General features: G+C 32.5%; 1 long non-coding RNA gene across 1 annotated transcript; it reads left to right on the top strand.

Moving 5' to 3' along the window:
- The first annotated feature begins 9321 nt into the window (after positions 1-9321).
- On the top strand, positions 9322-9929 carry LOC114167651 (uncharacterized). Its single transcript, XR_003600288.2, has 2 exons — positions 9322-9514; positions 9601-9929. It is a non-coding gene; the product is annotated as an uncharacterized LOC114167651 (long non-coding RNA).
- Positions 9930-13878: the final 3949 nt, after the last annotated feature.

Here is a 13878-nt window from a genome sequence, read left to right as displayed (position 1 = left end):
CTTATCACACGCTTCAATAATTTTAATAACGGACAGGGGTAAAGATAATTGAGATTTTTTTACAAGTTTACATTCAATATTTTTATATTTAATAGTCAAAGCACATAATATAGCGTGTATATATATATATATATATAATTATTTTAGTTTAAAAAATAAAATAAAAAAATAGATAAATTAAAATTAATAGTCACTTTAAAGAAAAAATGGTATAATAATTATTTTAGTTTGAAAAATTACTATTTAAAAGGTAAAATTAAAAAAATTTATTTATACCAAAAGGAAGAATCTTTCTATATAATAATCATGCATCTAATCTCAACAAATTCTACATCTAATGTCAACTATTTAACCTTATAATAACTTGATTCTACTATTTTTATATGCTTAAAATCACTCAACCTATACAGAACACATATAAGACAAGAAACAATATAAAATCAACTCAACTGACACTCACACAAAAAAAAAGAAAGGAAAATGATATTCTAACTCCAAATTTTTTACTCCTTCTTTTACTTCCTGACTTGGCAGTTGGTATTTAATTTTTTAATTTGTTTTATTTTGCAAAGACACTGTGTGGCAATGGGTGAAAAAGTGAACGGAGAAAGGGGTTGTCGAACGCACATACCCAAACAATTAGGATTTTTCTCTTGCACAGAACATGAACAAAGGGTGGAGAAGATGAAATGTGATTCTAGAGGTACAAGTTGGCACTGTACATGAAGAACACATACCTAGTTCGCAAGGGTGATTCGGTGAATGAAACTCTCCTCGTAATCAGAGTCCACTTCAATTCTTACACAACCAACTGAGGTCGCACTGGTTTATTTAACTCGTGTTGAATCGGCCAGTGATTTTTGTGGCAAGGAGCTGCTGACATGGGCTCTGGGCCCTAAACGAAAGATGGGAGTTCCAAGTTTTGGTGTTATTCTTGAACCTTAAACGGAATCACATCTCGTTCTAAGATTTTTGTTGTCCTTGGAATGATGTTAGGATTGTTGCTGCTTTTCGTGAGTTCGATTCAGCTTGGTGGTTGTGGGTGGTGGCAGGTTGAATTACTAGTGACCACTGACATATATGTAAACTCTGGATTGAATTACTGGTGACCACTGACATATTAACTGGTGACCTACCTAATACTTTTTGAATAATAGTACAACCACTGCCCTGGTCTAAGGAAGTATACATGTAAACCATTTTTAGTGTATTAGAAGACCTTAACAACATGCATGAAATGTGTATTTAGTCCTAATAAAAATTGCTCTAGGATAATTGATCCATAACCCCCACCTCACAGACATGATAATTGTGGATTCATTAACTGGTGACCCCTGACGTATTACATGATGACATACCCATTACTTTTTGCACAACAATATGATATGTGGCCTATCATTAGGGACTGAACATGTAGACCAATTACAATGAATTACATGACCTTCCTAACATGCATGGAAGGTATATTGAACATAATAAAAATTGGTGGGAGAGAATTGGTCCAAAATATTCAGTTCACATATATGTAAACTCTGGATTGAATTATTGGTGACCATTGACATATTAACTGGTGATTTGCCCAATACTTTTTGAATAACAATATAACCACTACTCTATTTTAAGGAAGTTCACATGTAAAATATTTTGTGTATTAGAATACCTTAACGACATCTATGTAATGTATATTTAGTCCTAATAAAAATTGCTCTAGGATAACTGGTCCACAACCCCCACCTCACAGACATGATAATTGGTGACTCCTAACGCATTTACATGGTGACCTGCCTGTTACTTTTTGCACAATAATATGAGTTGTGGCCTACCGTTAGGACTGAACATGTAAACCAGTTAAAGTGAATTACATGTTATTCCTAACATATGTGGAAGGTGTATTGAACATAATAAAAATTGGTGGGAGAGAATTTGTCCACAAAAATAAGTTCACATATATGTAAACTCTAGATTGAATTACTGGTGACCATTGACATAATAACTGGTGACTTGCCCAATAATTTTTGAGTAACAGTATAACCTTTTTTCATTTTTAAGGAAGTCCACATGTAAACCATTTTTAGTGTATTAGAAGACCTTAAAGACATGTATGAAAGGTATATTGAACATAATAAAAATTGCTCTGGCTTAATTAGTCCACAATTTGCACTTCACAAACATCATATGAACTGGATTCATTAAGTGCTCACCATTGACATATTAAATGATGACATACTTATTACTTTTTGCACAACAATATGATCTGCGGTTTGTGGTAAAGTGTTGATCCCCTAAACCAGTTTTACTAGATTGCTGACCACAAAAATATTCTGCAATGAATCCAATCCATAACAAACAATTATAAAAAACAATTTGCTATGTCCACCCCAATCTACTTTTACAAACCAAAAACTATATCCTAAGAAAAAAAAATTTGAATAATAGTAACTACAACTGTCCATAAATCAGTGACAATTTCATAAAATTTGAAATAAATACAATTGTTTTAAAACTAAGATATGTAATTAACATAGATAACGGGCATGGAGTGGTCGTTAATGACTTGGACACATTTGTCGGTCTTCACATCCCAAACCAGACCAGATCAGAGATGCCCTCGAAGGTCGACGAGGCGGTGGAGAAGGGAGAGTGTGGTAGATGACCAAATGATTAGGGTTTTGTCGAGGCTAATAGTGCCTCGTCGTTCAAACACTTCACGCACGACACGACGTTTTTGTGGTCGGTTAGGGTTTTCAAGTGACAATATAGTTTGTAGTTTTGGTTGTTGCCGTCGCCAACATGACCGTTGTTGCGCTCGTCGCCATTCAGAAACTTGTTGAATTCTGAAAGCAATCTCGTACTTCAAAATCGCTAATGAACGCAACTCATACCTAGCATACCTTAATATCGAATATGTAAACGCTTCAACTAAGTGATAGTTGGAAATGGGCAGAATCAAATTTTGTTTTCTCCCTTCTTTGTTTGTGGTATGCGCAAGAGAGATACTCTTTGTTCAAGTGTTGTGGTCTGCACACGAGAGACAAACCCTTTCCCCTCTTCACTTCCCTAAAATTGTTGTAGTGTATTTGCAAAATGAAACATAAATTAAAAAATTAAATTTACATCAACTGTCAGGTCAGGGAATAAGAGAAAGAGTCAAAATTTGGAAGTTAGAATATCATTTTCCAAAAAGAAACATGCTACTAGAAAACATAACAAAAGCAACAAGAGTAATTCAGTACTACACTACACAACCTTTGGGAAGAATTCTTAAACAATCTTGAAAGCATTCTTTTAGCGAATGAAAATAGTTCAAAATAGTTTTTACAAATGTTTGTGATTTCGCTTTTTAGAGTATTATCATGTGTAAAGAGTGAATCAAAAATTTTATTTATAGAATTATGAAAACAATTATTAAAACCTATTCCAAATACATTTAGTCAATAAATTTTCTTAAAGTTGTAATTGATTATTCTGAATAAAATTCAAAAATCGATTAATACATTTTAGGGATGTCAATGGAACGGATAGTAGTTCTCCCGTATCCTATTGCTAGATAAATATTTATTTCGTATTCGTACCCATATATGTATGGGTATCCGTTATACGGGTCTCTGCATATTTTTTTAATATTCACGAATATTCACTGGGTATTCGCGGGTATTTACAAAAAGAAAAATTAATATTTAATAACAAATTTTAACCATAAATTCAAATAAAAATATAATACATAACATTTATAAATTTCTTTCAAACAAAGTAAAAATGATTCATTTAAATAGTGTTAAATGACAAGTTACAAATAAATAGAGATTTTTTAAGACCAATTGATAAAAAATAATTCATTCAAAATCAATATGTTCATTTTAATATTTTTTTAATTTGAGTTAGAGTATAGCGGGTATGAGTATCTACGGGTACGAATATTATATTCACCCCGTTAACTAGCGGGTATAAAAAATATTCGTATTCATTATTCGCGGATATCCATTTTCAAAATTCATTTTCCTAACCGTTGCAAGTTTTATCCGCAAATACGTACGAGTACGAAATTTTTTTATATCCCTAATTACATTGACTACCAAAAAGCCAAAAAAAATTGATTTAAATAACGGTTAAAAATGTTTTCTGGGATTAAATCACTACAAAAATATAACATTTTAATTGGGGTTTATTACTTGGGGTTATCATAACCTCCAATAAAATATACACATTGCGGAGGTTTTAAAAACCCCTTTTAACTACCAGGGTTTTTTTAAGAAACCCAGGGAATGTCTCTTTATTTTTCTCCTTTTTTCGTAATTTTTAATTACTTGACCCGTTACCCTTTCCTCCTCTCTTTCTTTCTCTTTGTTTTACCCTAGTAGTCATAAAATAAGCCCTTCTCGTACGTGCCTCCACTATGTCTCCACTGAGCCTCCACCGTGCCTCCACCGTGGCTTCACCATTTTTGGTTGAAGTTTAAGGTAATGAAGATCGTTATCTTGCTTTCAATTTCATCTCCTTACTTTTTTATTGCTCTTTCTCTTTCTCTTTCGATTTCATCTCCTATTTTCTATTTCGTCTCATTTCAATTTCGATTTCATTCCCTACATCATTGCTTTTGATTTCATTTTCTTGTGTCGTTGATTTCGATTTCGTTTTCCTCTTTCAATTTCATCTCTCTTACTCATGCCCTAAGTCACTGATTATTTTCCCACCATCAAGTAGTAGCTCTGGCAGTGCTATAGCCACCGCAATCGGAGTGTGATTCCACAACCACTGTAGCCATTGTAACAGTGTGATCCCTAGTTCTGTTCAGGTGCTCCTCTTTGCTCTTTGCAGCTTCATCTCTGATTTTGTACTCTTAGATTTTGTTCTTATCTGATTATATGCTTAAAGACTAAGGTTTTTTGTTAACCATGTTTTCCAATGGTACTAATCAAGTTTCTCAAATTTTTGTGAATTCGAGAGTGAACCGAAAACTGTTTAGAAAAATTATAGTAATCATTGCATTTGAGTAGAATTTAGTAACTATGGTATAAGAGAAGTGTGGACCATAGAAAAAGGTTCTCAGAGATCCTGAAACGAACATATGAACTAAAAAGGATCGCTCCTAAAGTACATATGTTCCTAAAGTGTGGACCATTCACATATATAATTTATCAGTCTGTTCACAAATCTCATGTAATCCTTTCTCCAAGAATGCCAAAGTAGTATAGGCCCTAATAAGCCCCAAAATCCCGTAAAGAATCCTATCCCCATGCTCATGTATAATGCCTCATAAAAGACATTGTCTTCATCACCATTGATTGTTTCAACTTCTGGGAACTTTACTGTCATTTGATCTCTATCTCCAGGACAACTTTTGTTCAATTGTTCACCACAAAGATCTCTGTTTCCTTCAAAACTATAGCCTTCAAAGGTTTCAAAATGCCTTTCTCATGGGATTCTCCCTGAAAGAGAGTTGTGTGATAAATCTAATTTGCCTAGATCATCAATTTGAGAAAGAGAAAAAGGAATTCCCCCACTGATACGATTTCTTGATAAGTCCAAGGACTCCAGTGAACTTAAATTTCCTATCTCTAAATGAATTTCTCCGCTTAGATAATTTTGGGATAAATTTAGAGAAACCAGGCCAGCCAAATATCCAATCTCTTTTGGTATTTCACCTGTTAAATTATTACTCGAAAGATCAATGCTCTTTAAGTTGTAACTCTGGATCCGAAAACCACAGTTCCACACCTTTCCACATACATGTTATGTTAAGTGTATATCATACTTGGATGGAAAAGAATGATAAGGTTCATGGTAAGTAAGATTGATAGAGCAATATATCTGATTTAGAATTGGACCCCTGTTGATGATCTTTTTAGACATTACTGTCAAATTCTTTAAGCATCTTGGAATATCACTCGAGTAGAAATTCTTTGAAAAACTAAGTTCAATTACATAGATATTGCATACTGTCATTTGAAGACAACATTGCACAAAAGTTTTGCAGTCTTGTATTATATGAATCAAACAATGTTAAGACAAACAAGTTTCCATTTATGTTAAAGTGAATGTTTTGTAATTGCACTATAATTTCAAAGTCATAAAAGATTAGGTTGTATTATTACATAATTAATAACAATGTTACATTGCGGGTTATTGTAAGTTACAACAGATTTCTTTATAAACATTTTTAGAATTAATTGGGTGTTCATTTTAGGTATGGTGACAAAAACAGAAAATTAAAAAAAGACAGAAAATATATATAAAGACATAAAGTAGGATTTTTTTTATATATAACATCATGTCATTTATTCACATGCTATTTTTTGTGTGCCTATTACATATTAATATAATATGATATGTTAATATGGTTAATTTTCTGATGATTAATTAACTTCAATATGACAAATAAGGCATGTGGGGACAAAAGAAGTTATTTATTAATTTTCAATAAATAAGTTAAAATGATTCATATAGTAAAAGATTAAATGATAAAAGTAAGGATTTAATAAATGTTGTACTCTAAATAGATTTAGAATATTTAAAATTAAAGTTAAATATATTTCTCCTCTTTAAATTATTTTTATAAGTTATGATCAGTCCTTCAACTAAATTATATATTTATTTATTCTATGCACTATGAAAGTTAAGAAACGTCTTATAGAAGGTGAAGGCTATATTATAGTTTATTATATAATTTTCATGGAAAATATTTCATATGTTATTTATAGAAAAAAAATATTGACATCACTTTTATTATTTCACATCACTTTTAATATTTAACTCACATACTTGCAAGGTTTATGATGTGAAAGTGTAACAGAGGTTTATGCTATGTTTCAGGATTTCAGCTCCAGCTTACAGTAATAGTGAGAATCTGAAATGCATTGAAGAGCTTGCTGATATTTCACATGCCGAAAAAAATTTATTTTTGCTTATAATGGAATATTCTATGTCTTCTTTTAAATATTAATTAAATTTACAAATTCAAAATTCTGTGAATTATATGCAGGAAGCATAATATTACAGAGTATAAAAATTATGCAAAAGAAAATTATAGCAGACCTCTGTTTGATAAAGTTTCTTTATAAAATATTCAATACTATTTTACTAATTCATCTTAAACTATTATCCTTCATTGTTTAATTTGATGTGTTTATCTTATTTGTAGACCACCGGAAGATGAAGAAAATATCAACCAAGAAGAAAATGTCAACCAATAAATCTTCTACATGGGAACATGTAGTTACACCTGCAGCTCATCATCAATCTCATTCAGGTAATTATGTCACTTCCTTAATACACCTACAGCTTGCTACTGAGGCCTTCAAGGGTCTACTATCTTTAAATATTTATATTGACATAAAATAAAAATACTTCTGAACATCTATATTTATATTTAAGTTACGAATCATTACCAAATGAAAGAAATGAATATCCAAAGCAGATATTAATAAGCATGTAGCAACTAACATGTAAGAAAGCACTCCAATTTCTCTTCTTTAAGGTTTCAACTTAGAATCATGTCTGCATGTTCTGTTTGTGAAAAAATAATTTTCCTTTCTGTTTCCTACTGCAGATGCTGTGTAGTACAGTTCTTTTCCTACTTCTTATATATTGCCCTTGAAAACCTCCTTCTTCTATTATTATCTCAGTTGTTCATCTATGGTGCACATTATGGAGAATAATTTTTGCAAAGAAGTTGGCACACAATTTGTTTTTTTAGGTGATTGTGTTCTAAATATGAAGGAAAATGACTGAAGGAATAAAGTATGGTACCATTTAAAAAATTTAATTCGTTTTTATGAAAGTTATAATCAGCTCAATTGAAAATGAAAACTTATTTTCATTCCTTCTAAACATTAAGTTGTTTCTAAAAAAATTTAAAAAAGTACTTTAATATGAAATTCTATCACTAAGATCCCATGACTCCATTTTAGATACTATCATTGCTTAGTTTGAGACTGCTTATGAGTTTATGAGTTTACTTGCCTAAAATTAAAAGCACTTCGATAAATTCACTGTAACTGGTACAATAACATTGCTAGCCCATGAATTCTGATAGAGGTACAGTACCATAATAAAGGACCGCGGAAACTCTACTCTTTAAAGTGTATGTGAGGGTGGGGGAGTAGCATTTCCATTCTAAAAAGTTAACAATTATTCCTCCAGAAATATTAAATTGAGATTTTTTTCCCTAATATGCCCCCCTAAATATAAGAATGATGCTAGGTAACATTCTATAAACTTGACTACTTAAATAAAAATTCACATTCATAGTATAAACTAAATATAAACATGGAAGGAAAATACTTAAGCTTTTATTTTATTTTCCCAATTAAAAACATTTATTTGAGTTACATCAATTAGATCTCCTGTACTAAATTGAATTGATTCTCACACACCAAACTAAAACCTGCTTTCTATGTCATTTAGATTTTATTAACTCCTAACTGAGAATCTAGGCTACTTTTTTATGGATGGAATATACAGGTCAGAGGTTGGTGCAAAAGTAGGTTATAAATCAAAGTGACTAAAACATTAAATTATACAAACCACTGAGAGCTAGAATTAGCTTTTTACACAGCTATATCAGTGGCGTTATCAAGTTGGATTGTTTTGCTCCTCGAAATCTCATACACTCCCCACAAAATGCTAAGAAAATAGTTTTGGCCGAAATTTAAAGCAAAGAAAGGTGATCCAAACAAGCACAAGGCAATTCAATCCTCTTAAAAGAATGATCAATCACATGACCTTTAGTGATACATGAAGGAAACAAACTACAGACACAACCAGTGACAATTTAAACAATTGGTTAGCCTATAAATGATCACTCTAGTTGACCACACCATTCAGATACTGTTTTGGTTTTGTTTCATTGCTAGCCCACAATTTGTTTTGAGATACTGTTTCCATCTTTCCATCTCTACAATAGCTGTCTTCAGGCATTGGTACCATTAATTCTCCCATTGAATAGTTTGCATTGGTTTTAACATTTACAAACTGTTGGGATATTTCTACATCTTAAATTTGTTTGGTTGCAGATTATTCTTCTATGACTTATCATTTAGAAACTGACATTGCTTATGGTTTATGACTATTGAACGTCTAAATATTAGCTTTGATGTGACTTGTAAATATTATTTGTTTCTTTTTATTTTGGTTTGTGAGAGGTTTTTTTGTCACGAAATCTCGTTATATCTTCTTTTTTAGGTACATTGATGAAATAGGTTATTCTTAAGTTGACTTATGAATGATACTATTTTATATGCTGTAGTTAATAGTTACTTTTATCAAATTTGACGTTTGAATATGTTTAAAGTAATATGTTATGTAAACCAAGATTGTCAAAAGAGCTCCATTTTGTTTCTTCAAAAGTAGAAAATATTATTTTCTCTATTTTGATTATTTTGATTAATTTTGTGTTTTAAAATAGGTTTCTACATTAACATCCCAACTCAATGAAATGAAGGCAATGGTTAATTTTTTGGTACAAAATTATCAAGGAGAGTTGCCTCGTGATTTTACTGTGCATCATGCACCAACGGTAATATTTAAAACTTGATTAAATTAATATATGTTTGATATTATTATTTGGAAAGTTATTAATTATCATTATTTTTCATATGTTAGGTATCTGATCAAGGAAGTGTTCCTAACGAAGAAACAAATGATCAACATCCAACACTGCATTAGATGATATTTTTCGTTTACTTTTGAAATTTGTCAACAAATATGCTTCTAGGAAACTTTTGGTTAATTTTGGTTTTATTATAGGTAGATAGTGCATTGCTTATTATGTCATTGTCATTCAAATGCTACCTCTCCAACACTTATTATGTTAAGAGCATTATGACTGCTAGTTCTATTGGTACCATTTGAATGAATATTTGTATTGGTACCATTTGAATGAATATTTGTATTGATTGCTTATTTTGAAGTGGCATTGAAGGTTTTGCTTATTTGTATTGATTGATACCAAAATATTAAGTAATAAATAGGAAATTTTATAAAATAAGGTTCTTTTCGTACTCAAATAATTAATTAAACAAATCAATTATCAGGAAAGTACAACTTTAGCATTATAGCAATGTCATAATAATATGAGCACTAACTTTTTGGTATTAACAGGTGTTTTCAAGGAATTAATGGGGGTTTTTGGAACCCCAAGCATTACTGGAGTTTTTGTAAACCCCATGCATTATTGGGGGTTTTTGGAACCTCATGCATTACTGGGGGTTTTCAGAACCCCAGGCATTACTGGGGGTTTTCAGAACCCCAAGCATTAACGGGGGTTTTCGAAACCCCAAGTATTAACGGGGGTTTTCGAAACCCCCAGTAAATTGCGCTACTTCTAGGGGTTGCTAAAAACCTCCGGTAATCCGTTAGCCACGCTTGCACTTCCAGGGGAATCTCAAACCCCTGGTAAAACCATTAGTGGGGGTTAAAACCCCCAGAAACACCATATATAACCCCCGCTAAAAACAATTATTTTTGTAGTGAATTAACCTACATTACTACAGGTGCCAATAACTATTTTTGGCGATTTTCATCATAATGCTGGTAATTGTGCTAAAAAAATGCTATCATTATCCCATGTTAAAAATCGCTACAACATGTACATGTATAGATTATTATTTTTGTGTTTTTACGGTTTTAATTATAAAAGTAGAAAAGCATAAACTATGAACTTGATTTTTAGCTCAATATCTCTCAGTTACAACTTCTCTGTCAAATTTAAGTTTCACACTATTTAAGAAACTAATATTATGCTTGAATGAAAATAAAAAAGTATTCGTTATCATCAATATCAAGCATAAAAAAGTTATACATTAATTTGTAACCAAAACAAACAAATCTACACCAGAAAAACATTTTGCAAGGATAAAAATAAACACATTAGAATAAGAAAAATTCTTTTATAAGAATTATAGACCAATGTTCAAAGAAAATTATGACAAAATCTAAGCCTGGAACTTGGACAAGTTATATATGTAGGTTGCTTAAGTATCCAGCTTGTTCTATACTCTTGACAAAATCCACTAAATTTATCATTTGACTTTTCAGATATTCACTTAAAAATCACATGAACTTCCCCTTTTATTCCAATCCAATTTGAAACTCTTTAAGTTCTTTTTTTGATTGAACCCATATGAGTTAGTATCATCAACAATCCAAAATTCTAAAATGAAACCACTTAAAAAATATCAACCAATTAAAACATGTCATGATTTAAGATGAGTTTTTTCATGGGTCATTTAATATAAAATTCAAATTCGCTATGACTCTTATTCCTGCAACTTATGTATAAAAGATACTATATAAAGAGGAAAGTGGAAAGGGAAAAAAAGGCAATGAAGAGAAGAAGACAAGGGGGTGAGGAAATGCAAACCTGTTGAAAACAATGCAATAGAGTGGAAGATTTTGTATTGAACAAAAGTATTGAGAAGATGAATAGCTTGGGAAAAAGTTTTCCCAGAGCCTGCAGATCCTAGATTGAATATATCAGCCTGTGTCATCCAATTGTAAAATGGTGATCGTTAAAATGAGGAAGGTTCACATAAAAATGATTTTCTTCTTCCAAAACAAGGTACACATAAAACTCAACAATAACTACTCAAATAGGAAAAACTTTCTTAAAAGATTTTAACTCAACTCAAAATCCTTTCACCAATGCTTCATATACTCTTCCATACAAAGAAATCAAGTTTTTCTGAACCTGTTCCTTCATCTAATATGAGCATATAAGTTGCAGTGTGGACGAAATATGAAGAAAGAGAAGAAGAAAAAATGTGTTTGAAATATTAAAGACTAAAATAATATAAAGAAATTGGTTAAAATATGTAAGGCCCACTTATATCATATGCCCTTATTTAAAGGGGTTGTCCTAAATTAGTTGGGCCTAGAGCTGGCCCATAAAGAGCCAAAGACCCTAAGCTAGCTAACACTCTCATTTCTGTCACTTCCAAAAATCAGTTCCCCATTCTCTCCAAAAGCTGCAGTCGTGCTCTGCTAGGGTTTAACCCCAATCTTGATGATCCGGTGAGCTTAGTCTCGTTTTCTTGCTTCGTGTAAGTATTCTACAGCTCATACCTCTCCTTTCCATTTGTATTTTCATATTTCCAGCTTCTAAGTCTGTTCCTCGAGCTGTTGCGCTAGCAGTTGGTGTCAAAGTCCTTTGCTCACCCTTTCCAGGTAAGGGAAGTCAGGGTTCCTCATATTTTTTAAATAATTGCCTATTTTTGACTTGTCTCGAGCTTATATGAAGTGTGTGCTGTTGTGATTGTATGATATGATCTGTTTGGTATTTTGGGTATGCAAATATGGTTGATGCAGGTATGAACAGTGACGAGAACTGATATTCTCGCCTAAGTGAGTATGTCTCGCCTAGGCGAGACTAACAGAGGCTCGCCCATATTTTCCTGCTCGAGTTGTCGCTTAAGCGACGAGTCTCTGTTTTGAGCGAGCTACAGTCTCGCTCAAGCGAGGAGGGCTCGCCTAAGCGAGAGATCGCAAGAAGCCATTGTTCCCCTTTTCGAGCTCTCACTTAGGCGAAAGGAGCTCGCCTGAGCTCCCTCTCGCCTAAGCGAGACCTTTCTGCCCGAGCGAGGAGTTGGGCGAGAGTGCGTATTGGTTCTGTTTTCTCCTCTGTCCTTGTATGTTTGCCACATGTTTGGGTGAATTAATATGTTAAAAGCATGGAATGAGTGATGTGCATGTATGGAATTGGTTCATGGATTTAATATGATGAGTTTGGTATGGTTTTTGGTATGGAATATGAATGAAGGTTGGTTATAAAGTTTGGCATGAGATTGGTATGCATGATAAGTACCTACTTGGTCGATGAAACATGATTTGTATGTGGTTAGGACGTAATTCCATGATAGTTTCATAGTGGTGCCTCATTGGTTAGGGCGTAATTCCATGAGTCTCTAGGTAAGACCTCATGGTGGTGCCTCAGTTGGTCGGGACGTAATTTCATAACCCCTGTTAGTGGGAGTTCATGGTGGTACCCCATCTATATAATAATTTAGTAAGGATTTAAGGTAAGGATTGCATCCTGACACTCTAAAGAGTTAGATAGTCTCACATAAAGTGTACTGACTCTAGTGGTGAGAGTAGCAAGAGACCTGGAACCGATTAAGGGCTAACCTTGTGTATGAGGATAAGACACTAGAACAATTAGCTTAGTAGAGCAGTAAAAGCCACCACAAGTGCAAGCATTTGTTGAATCCAACTAATTATATGTATCCGGATGAGTCGTGTCTGAGTCTTAGTGTATTGTGTGCAAGTCGTAACATGATTGGTTGACATATGCATCTTGAACTATGAAATTGTATGTAATTGTGAGATAAATGGTTTTCTACTCTAGCTTACCCTTTGCTTGTTTGATTGTTATGTGTGTGGACTTCTCTTTTTGCGATGATCATCAATTTATTGATGTGAGCATATGCGAGAAATCCTCATGGTCAACATGGGAATGGCGACTTCGCTGCATAGCCTGCTTGAGCGGGAATCCTTTTACTTGGGTTTTCTTTTAGGGTTATGACCTATGTATTGTCTTGCCTTTGGGGCTTATTTTGAATCACTGTTGATCCTTTACTACTTTTTGTTACTGGCATCGTGGTGTGCCTTAGTTTTTTTCTTATTTTCTTCTGAACAATTGTAAGGAGTAACGTCTATACTCTAGGACCATGCTACTATATATTTCTGTCTAACGCTTCCTTTAATTAGGGTTATTAATTAAATGAAGTATTACAAAATAATCTAACACAAATTATATTTTTTATGATGATTTAATATAATCAACATAATTAAACCGGTATTAAATTTATTTTTTGTTATTCCACGTGTTAATCAATTACTTGCGTTTTTCATTTATTTCAGTAAATAACTTAAAACATTGCTAAT

Source organism: Vigna unguiculata, chromosome 1, assembly GCF_037176805.1.
Source record: "Vigna unguiculata cultivar grain cowpea cultivar isolate G323 ecotype 2 chromosome 1, ASM3717680v1, whole genome shotgun sequence".
NCBI classification, from domain to species: domain Eukaryota; kingdom Viridiplantae; phylum Streptophyta; class Magnoliopsida; order Fabales; family Fabaceae; genus Vigna; species Vigna unguiculata.
This window is presented reverse-complemented; position numbering and strand designations above follow the sequence as displayed.